This window comes from Xiphophorus couchianus, chromosome 2 (assembly GCF_001444195.1).
Source record: "Xiphophorus couchianus chromosome 2, X_couchianus-1.0, whole genome shotgun sequence".
Lineage (NCBI taxonomy): Eukaryota > Metazoa > Chordata > Actinopteri > Cyprinodontiformes > Poeciliidae > Xiphophorus > Xiphophorus couchianus.
Window position 1 is genome coordinate 30150043 of NC_040229.1, and position 18722 is coordinate 30168764.

Genomic DNA, 18722 nt, shown 5'->3' on the forward strand with positions numbered 1-18722 from the left:
AGCAGCGGCTCTTCGGCTCTCCGGGTGAGGCAGGAGGGAAGGAGCTTCAGGGCGGGGATCCCCTCTGAGCACCAAGCGCTGCTTGGAGGAACGGGACGGCGCCGAACTTCGTAAGGAGTCACCCCGGTCCTGCTCGACTTTTAACATACAGAGATTTTGGTTTTTAATACCCTTGTTCTTACCTTCTTTTAGTTTAATTTAACTGAGAAATTGTATTTATAAAAAGAAAAGGAAACATTTCTGTATAACTGTACAATGCCATGTTTTAAAAAATGTCCTACGTAACAATAAAATATTTTGAGAAAAAACAAACAAACAAATGTTGCAATTTTGGTCCCCAATGGAACCAAGTCTACTGGAGTATCAGGTGTGAAAACAGCCTTATCGTGCTCAAATAAGAAAACATATAAATAAAACCATTAAACTCATGGACCCCAACATATCAGAGTTGGGTAGAAAAAGCCTTCCCCTCTGTCGCTCCCAAAGGTCCAACAGCATAAATCTTAACACCAAGACAGTCTGAAGAGGCTATTCTGTCCCGATGGAAGCCGATGAATAAAAAACATCCGCGCTACCCTGAGGCAGCGTGATGGATTGGGAATTGTAGCATTTTCTGCTCAGATGTGAAACTAGGGACTGTTAATAAAAGGTCTGGGTTTGTTTTGCTTCACCACCTGTTCCATCCCTCCAAATTAGATTTTCTTTCCCCCTTCGTAACGTGGCCCACAAGTTTCCCAGTCTACAGCAACGACAGCTCGAACACTGACGTTTTATTCCACACTTTATCACGTCTCATCAGTAGATTACACACCACTGCCTTTCAACCCTCTGTTTTGGGGCAATGTTCCCATTTCACAGTTCTTCTAAAACTGCTAAAATATTTTCACAGGACGGAAAATGTCGACACAATCATCACGAGCTGGTGCCAGGCACGAGCCGATTTCCTTTAAGGGTACATGAACATGTCAGTATCGTAATTAAATGATCGCCCTCATGCTTTCTGTGACATTTGGTAATACAAATCTTACTGCAGTGGAGCAGCAGTATTTATAGGTACTTCATATGGTATAGCAGCAGTCCTAGCTGCTGCAGTCACAACAATGTGACATTTGGCAGATTGTATCATTGAATAATTAACGTACGTTAATTATTCTGTCTCTCGCATGATTGTGATTTAAAGCAAACTTTTGTAGCCTCACCAGTTATTACAGAGGCTGCCATTACCCCTACTTTGATGCAATGTTTTTATTGGGTTTAAGTGAATTTGAAAACAAAAAAACTGGCAAGGTATTATATCAGTAAAGGGAGTAACATTAGTGCTTTCTCAGCCCACATGAAGCCGAGATATTGCAGTTTTCCACTGTGCTTCTGGAACAGTAATCTAAATTGTTTTGGTGATAATGTGAGATATTAGGAAACCTCCAGCCCTGTAAGAATATCTGTGCCCACAGCTCAGCTCACCTCCTGGGCTTTATGGTTCTTTTTTTTTATCACGTTCAACGGCGTGTTGTAATGAAGCTGTAAGGAGTATGGATGTCTGTTGGACTTTTGTCTGGAAAAACTCAATGTCTTTGCTCTGAACGTTTGACTGAAAGCCGTTGATATTGTGTCAGGTGTGAGGTTTCACTGTAAAGAAAACCTTCTCATCTGCTGAGGGATGTTCCACGACACATTTCTGTTGAATCTTGAAAGTGTGTGTGCAGTAAAATATGCGAATGAACCGTCAGAATGTGACATTTTCATTTTAAACTCGCTGGCATTAAATCAAACTAAATATACGGTTTTAGGTTAATTAGGGTTACCAAAGTTATTTCTGTTTGCTAAATGCTAGAAAGAGAGAAAGTGACTTTCTCTCTTTCAAGACTTTCTTCAACTTTAGAAGTTTACATACAGATCCATAGAATAAATCACAATATTATTGAATTTCTTGTATTTCAGGAATGTTGTAACTAAGTGAAAACATTATATAGACTGATTAGACACAGATGGATGTTTGAAAGTCTTCACTTGAAGTTTTTTATTTTTCAGTGGCGCAATGCATATTCATTAATGTTTACATGTGGATACATCAGATTATAGCCAGGTGGCTAATTTCCATCTCCAGTACCATCTGCAGTTTTGATTAATTATGATGATTTCCCTCTTACATGTTATGAAAACATGAAAATTATTCTCAGAATATTGCTAAACTGCATATTAGAAATATATTTCGCATGTCCTATACTCAACAATAAGAACCTTCACTTAATTTCGAGTTAGTTTCAAAATTAAAAACTCATCATTTTCTTCAAATCAATTCATGAATAAAATCAGGCATTAAGAGTTAATTTAGATTAAAAAAAGAGGGCAAAAAAATTTGCTTCCTGACAATGACTGTCGTTGGTTTAGTCTGGCAAGTTAAATCTTAAATGTACATTTGATATATAAACGAAAAAGGGACGCAGGGCTTTGGGTCCCAGGGTGTCACATTTCACAGGTTAAGAAAAAGTTTTAATTAGAATAAATAGTGGGGAGAGTAAAGTAGATCAGTTATGCTAGCTTGACTTTGAAAACCTTAACATGTATCTGTGCAGTGGAATCCAACGTGTTTTGGTTCAGTAAAAAAAAACAACAAGGCGACCCACACACCCACTTTCTGACAGATCACCAGTAGAGCAGGTGTTTAAGTTATCTAATCAACCACATCTGTGTTTATACAGATGTTACGTTTGCAATTATTACATATCAATGGCAAAATAAACATTAAGCCTGAAAACATAGAACTGTAGCGCACTGAATGTTCTGTTCTTTGTGAGAGAAATGTTTGCATGTCTTTTGGTGTTGAATCCTGGTGGAGCCGTTGTCACTCAGTTGCTATGGTAACAGATCTGTGTGTGTAGCTTAGCCGGCGCAGAGAGCGGGTAAATCTAAGAATACGAGGGGTTTTGAGTTAATCTTAAACAGTTTTTCTGCGTTATTTTCCCCTCTGCTGTAGCTAAATGAATAATTCTACATCTCCAGGTTTAATTTGGTTAATGGAACTGTTCATCCGCGGCAGCGCGGCTATGCATAGGAAGTAGAAGAGTAGTCTTTTTGGCCTTTGGATTTGTTCACATGTGCAAAATGTCTGGTATGCAACGTGTTTATAAGACAAAATAACAAAGCAAGAAAAGAAAAACAGTGATGCAAAAACCCCCTTAAAGCAGTCTTTTAAAATGGCGTCAACAGTACTTACATTTCACATAAAAGCTATTATTTCTGTAATTCCTTTAGAAAACCTTTATTTTCTTATGGGACCTTTTGCTACGTGCCTGCTCTAGTGTTTCTTTCTTTCAGTCTGAATCCTTCTTGCATGACTATTATTTCTTTTTGAGAGCAGTCAGAAATCCTTCCGGGCTTCTGTAGCTGCACCTTCCTCGCTCTAATGTGCACTTTACTAGGGCAGTGACATCATCGCTTATTTCTTTTTGTCAAACGAGTTTGATCTCAGCTCCACGCGTGTGCTTCTGTTGTTGCATTGCCAAGCTGCACACTAAAGCGCTCTGCTTATGGTGTCTTAGCTGCAGAGATCATAGGACTCAAGTTGCTTGAGTTGCTCTTTAATGTGTCAAGAAGGAAGTCCTCATGTAAATTCACCCCAGGAGCTCTTGGTTCCAGCAGTCGGATGTGTCACACAACTTGTCAGAACAAGGAAAACGGGATACAAACAGCTTCTTCCTACCTAACGGCCTCTATTGTTCTGGATTGCTGAGTCGAACGTCTTGCACATCCTTGGCACTGTAGAAGTGCAGAGAGCAAGGACAAAAACCGAACTCAAATCTATAAAAACAGTGCAGCCTGAAGAGGGATTTTATTCTGATAAAGAAGTGTATAAATAGTAAATGTGGAAAGCGGGAGGTTTAAGTTTCAGTTGTGCTGTGGATCTCGTTTGAATTGTTGCTGTCCCAGGATAAAAAACAAAAGAAAGAATTGTTTTCCACGTCCATGTAACACGTTAGCTCCATTTCCATTTCAAATGTACACAAATCTTTGTCAATGGTCTGCAAATATACAATACAAATAAAATAAAATAAATGCATTTTGCAATTGCTGTGTTTCCATTGAACAAATGAAATTAAAATCACATGTAAATAAACTTTGTCTGTGCAATAAGATGTAAACAGGGAGTCATTTTCACCAGTAGTAATACCTGGTTGTTGATCACGTGACTTGAGGCGAAAAAAGTTTCCAATGCAGTTTTGTGAAACACATCTATATAAAAATGGCTAAAAAAAAAAGCCCTCATCCTGGCCCAAGAACTTTTTATCAAAAAATGTTTTTTTTTTTTTTTTTTTTTTTTCAAAATTGCCGTGTTTCCATTAAGCAAATTTATTTTTGTTATTTCAATTTGTGCAATGTTACAATTAACGGAAACACTGCTGGTGTGTCTTGCAATAAATTTACAACGTTCACGAAATCTCAGCTGAAAGGTGCAAATTATACGACTAGCAAGCAGGCTGAAGAGGAAGAAATACCTCCGATTTTTAAGAATTAAATAAATAAATTCATCTGTGCTGTTCAGCATCACTAATTGGCTTCAGCTTTTTTTCAGAACATTTTGGCTCATGTAGTTTTTATTGCAGATGTGAAAACACTCATTGACACTCAACTGAGCAGACCCAGTTGAACCTAATGAAGTCTAAAGAGAACGCAGCAGCAGATTGGGTCTCTTTATGTAGTGGATGTCATTAGGAACAGGAAATGTTTTCTACATTAAAATAACACATGATTTAATAATTCACAAGTACAGATGATTATTTGTTTAAGGTTTAGTTTAATCAATTAAACTCCAAATCCTCTAATTTCAATATAATCTTTAGATTCCACTGTTAGAAATCATTGAAAATATGAAAAGCCAGTAAATAAATGGCTTTGGAAACGACCAACCAGCACCAAACAACTTTTTGTGGAACAAATCTCAAGAAGATGATGTTGCCTTTCACCTAATCAGTATGAAAGTTGTTGTAAAATGAAAGGTGAAAAGACTTTCATATTTCTATTTACCTCTAAATAAAACTGCAAGGTAACTGGAGTTGATAAAATGGACTAACCAAGTCCTGACTTGAAACATCTTTTTGTACCAGCTGGATTTGGATGGAATCTGTGTTAAAAGGGTCAAGTATTCACCAAATTGGCTTATTAACACAAGCACTTACAATGGCACCTAAAACTAATAATCCACCACTTGCAGAACAGGTGCTTGGTGAAATTCAGCTAATTGGGTGTTTGCAATAAACTGTTTAAAATTATGTAAATGAACTAAAATGACAAGGGTTTTATCAAGACAGAAAACTATCAATCACATTTTCATGCTTCCAGAAATTCAGTGTTTTGTCGTGCAACTTTTATCACACAGCAGTCGTTTTGACTGCAACAAGCCCAACAGGCAACAGAGTTAAAAGGCTGGCCTGAGCATTTTTCAATAACAATCCCTGGTGTAGGTGATGCTAAGATCATGGACTACAGCGCACATGACAACACTCTGGTTTTGACGGATGCCAGCGCAACTTCAATAAAGTCCTTCAAACTGAGGAACTCGGTCTTGGTTGCTAAAGGGCAGATTCTCAAACTGCTAGATGACCAAATCACTGCCATGGCCCTTGACTGGGTGGCCCTTAATATATACTGGAGCAGCAACAAACAACAAACAGTAAGTAGAGCAACAAAGCTGCTCTACTCACAGGTAGAGCAGCTTTTAAATCTCTGGACAGGGTGCTGGTCATTTAAGTCTCCATGCAACATTTTGTTTGAATTTCATTTTCCGCATGAACTCTATTCACTCTCGTATTAATCGCCTTATTTATTAATGCTGGGAGTTTTGAACATAATGTTCCTAAGTTCTGGTTGCGTTTGCCAATTACTGCCTTGTGATTGGCTCCCTTTTTTTAAAGGTGTTACGGCAGGGGTGTCAAAGTCAAATGGACGGAGGGCCAAATAAAAAATTTAGCTACAAGCCGAGGGCCGGACTGATCGAATGTTCATTGAAATTTTTTTAAATGACGCATATAGTCTAGTGAACCTAATTGAACCTACTGAAAACCTAACAAATATATTCCAATATGATCAGATAAATAAAGCAACATTTTCTTATGGCTCTGTCAGTAATCTTTAATTTTCAACAGACACAACTGAAATATTTTTAAAATATAATTGGATTGAAATACAATAAAATAAAGTGCAAAAACTATTAATCAAAAACAGCACTTTCATCAAGGAGAAGTAACATGCAGTGAAAACAAATATTAAACTTTAACTTTTAAACTTGAACTGAGTAAAAACTCTAAATATGTGATTGCACAGTAATGTTCACTTGTTTGAGGTTGAGGGTGACACTTGGTGGTGTCCCATCTTTTCCACAAGTTCATCAATGTTCGGGGTAAGGCTCTGAGCTGAGGAAATCCTCAGAATTGAGTGAAGGTGTTCAGCAGTAAGTCGACTTCTGTGTGATGTTTTGTTCAGGTTCATCAAAGAAAACAGTTGTTCACACAGGTATGTGCTGCCAAACATAGACAACGTTTGAGCAGCCTGGATGCGCAGCTACACGTGTCGCCGGCGACACATCTAAATTTGCAGTACCGTAATTCCGCCACACGTAGCGCTAAGTGGAAAAATTCCAACGGTTTCTGAAAGGGGAGACGTTGCACTTTCCAGCAAGTATCGGGTTAATACTGTAACTTCGCAGCTGCAGCTGCAGAGTGTGTAATTAATCCGGGGGGCACTCCTTTAATAGATGGTATATTTCGGCAATAACTTGGTGGATATTGAAAGTTCCGGTTGTTATGGATACATGGGTAAGTACATCATCTCACAGAACATTTAAAGAACTACTTACAGTTCAAATAAGGAAGGTATTTTTTTTTCAGACGGGGTGCCGGCTTACTGCGGTCTGCGGGCCGGTTCTAATAATAAATCAAGATCATTCCAGGGGCCGTAAAAAACCTTCTCGCGGGCCGGATGTGGCCCGCGGGCCTTGACTCTGACATATGTGTGTTACGGGTTTTTAAAATTTGTTTTTTACATATGCATCGATTTCAGAATTGAAAGTGAATATAACAAGCTACTATTGAAATCAGTTGCAAAGGGAAGAAAACTGATACATACCACTACACAAAGTGCAATATCAGAACGTGTCTTTGTTCAGATGCGCAGAAAGCTGCTAATGGCTTCCTGCCTGGATTACATGAATATTCCAGATGAAAAACCTCAAATGAAATCCATGTCACTCGCAGCTGATTGAAGGAAAAGCCCCCAAGGTGAGTTTCACTTGTTTCATGTTGTCTTTTCTTGGGATCCAAAGCGTGGTAAATGTGAGATAAAAAAAAAAAAAAAAGAACAGTTACTTCTTCCTTGAACTGTACTGAGTCAACAGAGTGCTGAGAGGCTTCTATTGTGTTTGTGCAGCTTGCAGAAAACAACCTGCTAAAGCTGCTTTTGTGTTTCCCTTGAAATCTCAGCAGTGGTTTTATTTTCTCTTGTGTAAATGCTCTTGTTGAGTACAAGAGGTTTATTTAGATAGCACTTCTTGTACCCCTGGAAGGAAAAGAAGTCAGCAAGTGCTCTTATTTACGAAGAGTTGTCTGAGTCTAATTTATTTGCCCATGTGGCTGAGTTGATGCAGACGCCGTCATTTCAACCTTCTTTTAATGACATATAACTTCACACACAACTCACTGTCGTAAGTTTGAGTGCACTAATCGAAATGAGCTTTACTTGCCAAATTACACAAGGATTTTGGCTTCAGCTTCCAGTGGAGACACTTTCAATATGAAAAAATGAAAATGTCGATATTTTGTGTATATATGTCTTTTTTAAATTGACTTGCGTATGAATTAGAGCAAATATACCTGACACTGAAGTGGGAGCGCTTGACTTTCTCGCTAAACTGAAAAAGGGAAAACAGGTGATCTAAATTACACAAAATTGAGACAATATGTTACAATTAATCAAATTAATTTTATCCAAGTAAATATATCAAGTTTATTAACTTGTCGCGTTAAGTAAGCGTGATAAACTTAATTTGATTATGTTACAAATTAACAAAATTCTTTCAAAGTTGGAGCTCCCCTCTTTTTTCAGTGTGGTAGCAGGAAAACTAGGAGTGAAATGCGCGTGCTTGTTTTGACGACATGCTAAAATCACAGCGCCATCCGGTGCCCTGGCATGACAACTGCAGCAGATTTAAAGCGTCGTGGTGTTGGTCGTCTTGTTTAAATGTGGAACTTTTCCCCAATCAACATCCGAAATACCGGCAGTCTTGTGTAAGCAAAGCCAAAGTAAGGCTCTTCAGTTAAACCATAACTGAAGTCAAATATTTTAAGTCATATTTTATATAGAGAGAGTTTGTATAGTGACTGAAACTATTGTAGTTGCTTGATTATGCTATAAAATGGCACCATGTGCATGGAAAATACATAATGCTGCTTTTTAACCCTCTTTTTTGACCTGTTCAGGTTAACACACATTTCTGAATTGGAGAATATGTGTTACATGAGCTCAGTTCATGGGAGATGAGTTACTATTTACAATGAGGTGGAAGCTAAGGGTCTAAAGCGAATGCACGTTTCGCCGACACGCTAAAATCACAGCGCCGTATAGTGGCCTGGGATGGCAACTGCAGCAATTTCCCAAATCGAGATCCGAAAATACCGGGAGTTTCCAGACAGCGGTCTCGTGTAAACTCAGCCTAGCTAAAAATGGAGGGCCGGTAGGCCAGTACATGATCTCAGGCATAATTGTCAGGTCCCGAAGTTTTTCTGCTCTTCTGATAATGAAAGAGGCGACTCACATTTCCCTCAAACATGTTAATCCTCAGTGGGGGGTCTGAGGGCGGTTGTTGCACGGGGAGCTTTTGTGTTTCAGAGTGAGATGTGGACGCGCTGGTAGGAGGTGTGAACGGCTGCTTCTCAAACCTGCAGCAGAAGCTGCTAAGGTTGTCTGCCAGGCGAGGATGGAGGGATGGGCGCGTGGAGTTAGCAACGTTTTTTCAGCTCATTCCGACTACATGCCAGGTCATCTGCAGTGAAGAAGTGTTTCAGCTTCCCGCTGTAGATTCTTTTAGCTGCTCGGATCAGTTTGTTCCTGGCTGCTTCATATGCCTCAGATGTGAGGTGAACCACGGCTTATTGCTGTTGCATAAGGTCTGGGTTTGGACGCACACATCCTCACAAAAAAACGGATGTTGGAAGTGAAGGTTTCAGCAAACTCATTTGCGACCGAAGCTTCAACGACGCTGCAGTCTGTGCAGGCCTGTAACATCTGTTTTCCACTTCCTAACAATCCAAACTGCAGGCTTCAAATGTTTTCATTTCTGCCTATAAACGAAGTGAAACCTTTATTTATTTTGAACTTGTAAAATGGCAGAGACAAAAAGGAAATAATTAACAAATTATAATAATCAACCATAAAAAAACGCCAACATTTTCATACGCAGTTCAGAGTAGGATGGAAAAACAAAGCATATTAAATTCTACCCCCAATTGTCTCGTCCAAATACGTCCCACATTATGCATATTTGTCTCTAATTTTACTCCATGTCACAATTTATATCCCTTCCAAATGATATCTGTTTGATTAATTAATGACAAGCATGTAACATACTGCCTTTGTTGTTGCACCTTTAATGGCAGGTTAGGAGAACTGGTTTGGCCCTGACTGCTGAACTGGAAACGCTCTCCTGAATTCACCGGACCAGAAAACGACCAGCGTGGGGAAACCGCTCCGGAAAGAGTAACATATCAAGCACTTGTTCCTGTTATTTCCAATGACTATGGCTTAAAGCTAAAGACGTTTTTAAAGAATCAGATACTCAGACAATCTGAAGGTAAATGAACAGTATTTTTAATAGTACAAATAATATAAGATGCCCAGCTCTGTGATCGACTGTAATATTTACATTTTCTGAGAAGTTAAATTTTGGGGTTTCTTTAGCTAACACCCGCAATCATCACAATTAGCAAAAAAAAATTTTAAATAAATAAACTGGAAACACATCCCCTCTGTAGGTAATAAATCTTTGTTTCGCTTTTCAAATTGAGCAACCAAACAAATTACCTTTTCCCACCTGCATCTGCATATGATACATCTTTTTTTGTCCCTGTTCACATGCAGAATCTAATGCAAAAAAAGAAAAAAAAGTAAAAGTCTGAAAAGAACAAAAACAGGATTTTCTAACACTGTATTTTGTCAGACAGCCGAGGCATATCCAGGGCTTTTCTCTGCACTGTAATGTGGGAGAAGCGAGGATTTTCTCACCCCCGTCTTTTTTTTTTTTTTTTTTTTTTCTTTTGCTCATGACTCCTTTTTGAATATTTGAACACTGACTAAAGCTGGGAGATTCTGCCTCCCTGAATGAGAGGAAGAATCATCTGTGGGCTCCTGCAGTGAGACTATTGAAGAAGTCAAAACAGTTTAGATTTGTAATGTCTCTGCAGCAACGTGGCGCCTCGCCATTGTTGCATTGTTCATCCTCGAGGCTCTGCGAAAAGAAAGTCATTTCTGAGGCGTTCAGCTGCTTTCCTGACACCTACTTTATTTTACTTCACAGGATAAGAGTCGTGGAGAACAGCTGGATGGATCACAGTCCTTTTTTTTTGTGTTGGTAAGTCTTCCTTAATAGTTCTCTTTTAGAATGTTAGAATTTAAAATAAGCCTATTGAAATTGCCCCATTGCGCCGTTGTACTTCTGTCTCAGGAAGCTGCATTTTAGGATATTTTTAATTAGAGACTGCTTTGAAAGGAGGCAAGAAACTTCAGTCAGACTAATCTGAGCTGGATGAAGCTGTAGCATGACTTAATTGGTCTTACAGTTTTATAGATACTCCTAATTTTAAAAGAAGCATTTGAAAAAACCTTCACTTGACCAAAAGAATAAAACAATAAGAAATAAAGACTATAGACTTGACTTAGACTTATTCTCTGAGGACTGAAGTTTAGAGAGCGACTTTGATTAAATATTTTTATGTCAAGCAATTGAAATTGTTTAGCATATAACCATTTAAACATTTCCGAGATGAATGTGAGGGTGTAATACTGTCTACTTGTGGTAGAGGTGGGTAAAATATAGAAAATATCGATACCAAGTCGGTATCAGTATTAGATCGAAACTAGCGGGGCAAGATTGATACTTCAGTGCTATTAAATTTATAGATGGTATTGTGTGTCAGGGCTCTTTGAATCACTATCATTAATTTCAGAGAGCTGGTTGATTAGTTTGTCTGGTGAACTCAATTAAAGGAAATCTACTTAAGAAGGATGTTCCACATTATTAAGCAGGCCACAGGTTTCAAGCTATATGCGAAAGAGAAAGGATATCTGCTGATGAAAATCATCAGAAAGTGTAGTGCCGAGGAAGGTTCCTGTTAGACAAATTCATTGGATTAAGAGAGCAGCTGTTAAAATGTCCTTACAAAGCAGCAAACAGTTATTTGAAGCTGCTGGAGCCTCTGGAACCTCAAGGTGGAGGATCCTCCAGAGGCTTGCAGTGCATCAACCTACTATTGGGTCCCTAACCAGAGGTCACAAGCAGAAACGGTCACAGTGGGCCCAGCCGGACATGTAGATTCATTTTCAAACAGACTTGTTCACTGATGACTGCTGTGCAACCCTGGATGGTCCAGATGGACGCAGTAGTGGATTGGTGGTGGACGGCCACCACATCACAACACGGCTGTGATGTCAGCAAGGAGGTGGTGGAGTCATTTATTGGGCTGAAATCATGAGGAGAGAATCATTGGTCGGCCCCTTCAGAGTCCATGAAGGTGTGATAATAACCTCAGCAAAGTAGATGGACTTTCTGACTGATCACTTTCTTTCATGGTTCAAAAATAAGAGCCAAACCTTCAGTAGTAAAATCATCTTCATCATGACAATGAATGTTGCAAGGAATACCACTGTGTCATTGGCTGCTATGGGCATAAAAGGGGAGAAACTCATGGTGTGGTCACCATCCTCCTCTGACCTCTGACCTCAACCCTATTGAGAACCTTTGGAGTTTCCTCAAGCAGAAGATCTGAATGCAGTTCATATCAAACCAGCAGCTCTGGGAAGATTTTCTGACATCCTGCAAAGAAATTCAAGCAGAAACTTTCCACAAACTCACAAGTTCAATGGATGCAAGAATTATGCAGGTGATATCAAAGAAGGTTCTATGTTAACATGTAACTCGGCCTGTTAAGATGTTTTTGATTGAAATAGCTTTTGATTTTAGTACATGTGACCATTTAATGCTGCACATTCAAAGAATGACCGTTTGCAGTTCTTTATAATCCATAAAATGTTTAGAAAATTTGCTGTGCATAATAATTTTGTGCATTTTGAGTTTTTTATTTTTGAAAAAAATACTGTTCTCATGGGGAGCTTTGTTCAGTAAAATTTGATTTATACTGTAATAGTTCATAACTTGGAAATTATACTGACCATCATTTGCATTGACCATTTAAGAAAATCTGTGAAAATATCACTTGAATACTAATTTGGAACAGAGTATGAATACTCTCTGTTTACTTGGTATCAGATTGACACCAAAATGCCGTATGTCACACCTCTAATTTCCTTTGTCACTAATATTGTCTAATTTAAATTTCTACATTTCTAAAACACCTCCAATCTGTGCTTTCTTTAAATCTGCATGCGTGAAACAGAAAATGAAGAATGCAAAGGCTCAGTCCGCTGCTTGAGTACAAACGACTCGTAACACATGTGCCGACATTCCTGATTGTGCTCCAGCAACACGTTATCTGTCGTCATTGTGTTTGGGGGACATTACGACGAGACTTTACGATCACGGAGTTAAAATGATGGAAGGCCTCCATTGAAAAAAAAAAAAAAAAGAAGAAGAGAAACCCCCCCCCAACACAATATCAGTAGGCAGATGGAGAAAATAATGAAAAATGAAACCCATACTCACCTGCAGATATCTCGGAACAATGCTGACAAATGGCAGCAGCAGCCCGGCTGTGCTGTTTTCATCAGATCACATCGTCTATCTCACAGCGGCACCTGTCTCAGCTACCCCATCAAATTTTAGCAGCCCGCTGTCCTTGAGGCGAGGAGGCAGCAGCCAAATTATTTTCAGACTGGTTACTTCAAGGTGAAACAGCAACTGAGGTCTCAATTATTTCTCCGAGGCATATTCAGGACTGGAGCAGGAGAATTGGAAATGGAACGGTGTTATGGAACCGAATGGCCCCTTACCTCCTCGCCTATTTTAACTTGGCAATAATTGCCCAGATCACCTTGGTAATACATCTGCCTAGAAACAATACGCTGTCCTGTAAAGCGAGCACAAAGCGATCTGTTCGGGATAGACATCTGCCAGCGGGGGAGTTGATTTTAGCGAAAAGGAAAAGGATTTAACGGCTTTGAGTTTGTCTGTTTTTCTTTTTTCTTTTGAATTGGGAGTTCATGACTCTTTCATGTGGTCTTTAAATAAATAAAACGCCTACACTGAGTCACCTGCAGAGCTTGTCTGGTTGTGACATATGGCCCAGGCCAAATTCGGCCTCGACAGATCGTCTTCTTGGACGCCGGCCTGGTTCGCGCTTGATAACCCCGGAGTCCGGCCAGAAACAATAAACCGATAACGAAGCAGTCACCGCCATGTGAGTGAAGGCAGATGAAGGGAATCAGGTGGTAATTTTTTAGTTTTACTTAGCAGCTGAGTTCGGGGACGTGTCTGCACAACTCTCTGGTTCAAAGCAACGGCTCAAGTCGCTTCATCAGACATAAACCCCGAACCCAGCAGCCCCACAAAAACACTTCTACCAATTAAATCAGGATTCTGGACAAAATGCTGCGAATATACTACAAATGTAAAAATCATATTACTTTAATGTTTCTTTTGTTACAACCACAAACTGCAGTTGATTTTTCTTTTTTACATTTCATGTAATAAAGCAACAAAATCTGCAAAATTGGAAAGAAAACAAACAACTACGTTGTTTTCAACAATTCTTTCTTTTTACCAATAAAAGTCTTGAGACGTGGATCCATTTGTATTCAACCACCCTGAGTCCAAACCACTTCTCACTTCACTTCGAACTGTATGCCTTCTGTATCTCTTTAGCCCAATAATACAGAAATCTCTGCGAACCGTAACGTATTGATGGAGTCTGTAGATTCAGAGTCAGATTTAGGTCTGAACTTCAAATGTTCTGTGAACTGAACCGTTTTATCTGGTCTTGTGTGTCCAGGTTTATTGTTCTTTTAAAAGATGAACCTTCACCTTTGGTCTTTGGCCTTTTGCAGCCTTTAACAGGTCATTGTTTAGGATTCTTTCTTTAGCTGCTGCCATCTTCTCATTAACCCTTGCCAGGTTTCCACTCCCTCCTGAAGAACAGCATGTGCCCAGCTTGATGCCGCTATCGCCATGGATACAGTGTGGAGAAAGTGTGTTAAGGATGTTAGTTTTCTGTCACACGGTGTTTCACTTTGGTCATTTTGTTCTTATCTGACCTGAGCGACTTGGTCTCGCAAGGTTTGAGACTTTTGTCTTACCGCTCTGCCATGACGGCTGGTTTTGTGAATAGCATGAGTAATACTTTCCTATCAACAGGCTCAATCACCTGAACTGTGGATCTCTGTGTTTCCAAAGTCACCGCAGGCGATTTGGCTGCTTTCCTGATCAGCGCTCTTCTTGTCGGGCTTGACAGGTGGCTTAGGCGAACGGCCATGTCTTGATACGTTTGTGTTTGTGCCACACTCTCTTCCATTTTCAGATGACGGGTTGGTTGGCGCTCAGTGATATGCGCCAATCTGATGTTGTTTTATAAATTAACTTTTCCGCACAACTTACTCATGATGGCTCTTTAATCAATTTTTAGTTTGTTTGCTTAGAAAGTCTGGTTTGTTTGGGGAGGTGTGAAGGCGAAATCAATTTCTAGTTCACCTAAAAACCTAGATCTCTGTTCAGTTGAAGTGAACTTTGTGGTGGTTTTAATGAAAGTAGGCCAGAGACTGCTCTGAAAGCAGGAAGCAAACTAGAGTGCTGGGAATTATGGGTAAGTACAACCAAAACTAGCAAGAGCCTAGCGCTAGCAGGAGAAATGATTCATGATCTTTTACCAACGGCAAAAAAAAAAAAAAATCCTACAACTGCTAAAATCTGACGGCCCTCCATTTTTTTTTGCGAAGAAGGAAATTGCGCTCATGTCTTCTTCAGAGGTTTTTGTGTCATTTTATTCAGTGATTCTTGGTGCAGCGCCACCACAGGCGAGGAGGTGAACAGGTTTTCAAGTTTGGATTGTTTGACAGTGCAGTGTGAAAGTGAACCGCACCGGCTGAAAATGTAACAAATGTTGCAGTTTTGGTTCCCACTCTAACCGAGTCTATCAAGTGTGAAAACATCCTGAAGAACACACTAGTGGAGTCTTTTTTCTAATAAGCTATGTAGGCAGTTTCACTGGATTTTACTGGATTCACTGGAGGAGGACATTGAAGAAGGTTCTGTCTATTATGGACAATAAACAGCCCCCTCTCCACCACATAGTGGACAGACAGCGGAGCACCTTCTCACATAGGCTGCTCCAGCTCCGCTGTCGTAGGGACAGATACAGGAAATCCTTCCTGCCACATGCCATCTCACTGTACAATAAAAGCTAAATCATTGTTCTGCACTAATCAGTCCAATTTTGCACAACTGCACTGTGGCACACTTGCTGTACATATATTTACATATACATACTGTTTCTGCATTTTTTGAATCTTTACAAGGACTGCTCTAAGCTGCTTTTTATATTGTCAGCATGTTATATTTTATTTTTATTTTATCTTGTCTACAATTGCTACTCAGTGGTGGTTGTTGTGTGTCTTGTCTCTATGCTGTAACTGTGAAATAATTTCCCTGCTGGGATGAATAAAGTTATTCTATTCTATTCTATTCTATTTCATTTGAGAGATTAGAGTAATCTCTCAAAGTGAAACAACACACCAAAGTTATCAGTTTCATTGTAAAAAAAAATGGCTAAAAACATCTAACTTAATTCTTATCTTTCTAAATCCACATCACAATTACACATATTTTCTTTTTGTCATCCAAGGTTGAAACATGTTGACTGCAAAAAAATGTGGATGTCTGGTGAAGACTTGACCTGCAGCTTCTGTTGCAGTAAAACATGGTTCTACAAAGTCCACTAGTGTGAAACCTTGAAGTGACCAGAAGTCTTTTTAAATCAAATATATGTTTTTGTAATTGAAGATGTGTGGAAAAGGAGTCTTTATCATTCAAGCTGTTTTCTACCAGCTGCGCCAGAAACACAGGTCTGCTGTGCTCTGCCTCATGCGCCGGCCCCCTTTAACCTTTTGATTCGGTTAGTGGGAGTCCGCTGCAATATAAACTGCCATGTCCAGTTTGTGAAACAATGCTTGCAAGAGAAATTCACTCGATAGCCCCCCAGAAGCCAAACAAGCCGCCGCTCACTCCCGAACGAGAGGATATTTCCACTTTAAATCGGACTTTTACTGAAACATGACAGGATTCTGTTTGCTTCCTCACCCCCCCCCCCGAAGAGGTCAGCTGTGGGTCGAAGAAACAGCTCCACACAGTCTGCGGATCGGATTTTCTCCTCAAAATCACAGTCCATTAAAATACATGTGTAAAACCTTCAATCAAAAAAGCCTGAATTCCCTTTGGGTTTAGGGCGAACCCGAAAAAAGACTTTCTGTTTCTGTCGGTCAGACTTTCAAAGCTGAACATGGTAAGGGGGTGCTGTGCAAAACTTTACTGCATTTAAACTTTCAGCACAACAAGTGGCATGTGAGACATTTTCTACATTTTCGGGATTGTCTGAAATAGGAGTAAGATTTTCAGACAGGGAGAAAACCTGACTGTGTCGTGTGTTGTTATTTTTGGGCCAAACTGCAATTGAAATCATCATAATTTTTCATCATTCAATCACCCAAGGGGGGGAGACGCCCCCCTATGGTGATCAACTTTAGTCATGACAAAGTGGAAAACCCAATAAATAAGTACATTTATTCAATTAAGAATAAAATAAAAATGCATTTATATATATATATATATATATATTGGCTGTGACCCCCTCTGCAATTTCTTTTTTACTTGCATGGTTTGGCCGATGGTTGTAGGCAAAAGAAAAAATAATGTACATCCCTGACCTCAGGGGCTGCACTTCTGAAAAAGAGTCAGGTGTTATATGCTTTAGCAAAATTGGGGTTTTAGCTATATCACCTTTTGCTCTAACAGTGTACAAAAAACTTGTACACTGTTAAAACACCATCCATAGTAGGTATAGTTCTGTAAACTCTGTGACTTATTACTTCAGTAGTCCAAGTTATTTCTAGATTATATAATACAAACACAATAATTCAACATTTCCTAAACATTTTACTCTTCTTAACACTTAATATCATTATAAATTAGTAGTTACTGTCATTAATTTTCATTTTGAGAATTCTGATGAAACCCTATATTTACTAGTCTCCTTATTTGGTTAGTTGCTCATTTTGATTCAAGTGGATTAAAAAGACGACTCAGTGGCTCTGTGTTGTACTGTAGTCATTATATATACAGTAAATCAATATATATATTCTTCTACAAATGTTTCTTTTTCCAACACATGTGGTTTGATTAATTTGAACATTTAATATAACTTAATACTTTATACTTAAGCCCAGATGAAGTGAAAGAAGGAAGAACAAGGATGAAAGGATACAGGAGAGTGAAAATGAATGACAGTAGTAAGAAAAGAAATAATTAGGGATTTTATTTATTTAATTAAGGAATGAACCGAGGGCACAAGAAATGAAAAAATGACATCAGGGAATGAGAGAGGAAAGGAGGAAAGGCAGGACAACGCAAAAATGACGTAGCTAATGTCAAAAGGAAAGATAGAAGAAAAACAAACGAGTGGAAGAATAAAAGGAAGCTTTAATGGAAAGTCAGGACACAAGGAAGAGTCTCCATTACTTCTCTTTGTTTTCCACTCACAACATACATGAGCATCATTAGAAACAGGAGTTCTAACAGAGCGCAAAAATGTTTTATGAAGTTGAATTGTCCACAAATAATTTCTGATTTTGTATCACTTTTCCTTTTTTTTTTTTTTAGAATAGGCTTATTTGCTCATGTTTAGCCGAGCCAAATCCCACAATCAAATTCTTATTTAATGGAAAAAGCTATTTTCTCTAATTTTACTGAGTTAAATTATTAATATTCCCTAAACATATTCTAAAGACTGTGATCCGTTTCTAATGGTGGGTAATTAATGTTGAGAGGCAAAGCTGGGGAACTGCAATTTTCTGAAGTCATTTAGAGCTAAAACATATTATGGTAAATTACCTTTCTGTCTGAATATAATGAGCCGTTCAATCACACACACAAAAAAAATCACTGGAAACTGTTAATTTTGGTCAATGACTCTCGAATCCCTGATAGGTGAATTAGGCTTTAGCCTGTGCTAGATTATCAAGGTCAAGTTAATAGTTTCATTTTTTCAAAATTTTCCATATTGTGACAGAAAACTATATGGATTTTTGTGGGACTTTGTTATAAATCTCAATAAAATAAAATAAAAGCTCATAAGTTTGAATTGGAAACTAAATGAAAATTTTGTTCTTTTTGTGTACTTGTCTTAACTCCGACACCCAGCTTTTCTACATATTTGTATTTCCCCCCTTCTTAAACTCTTGACAGTACTGACCCAGAAAGAGTGTTTATGTTTCACAACTTATGTCATAAGGCACGACAG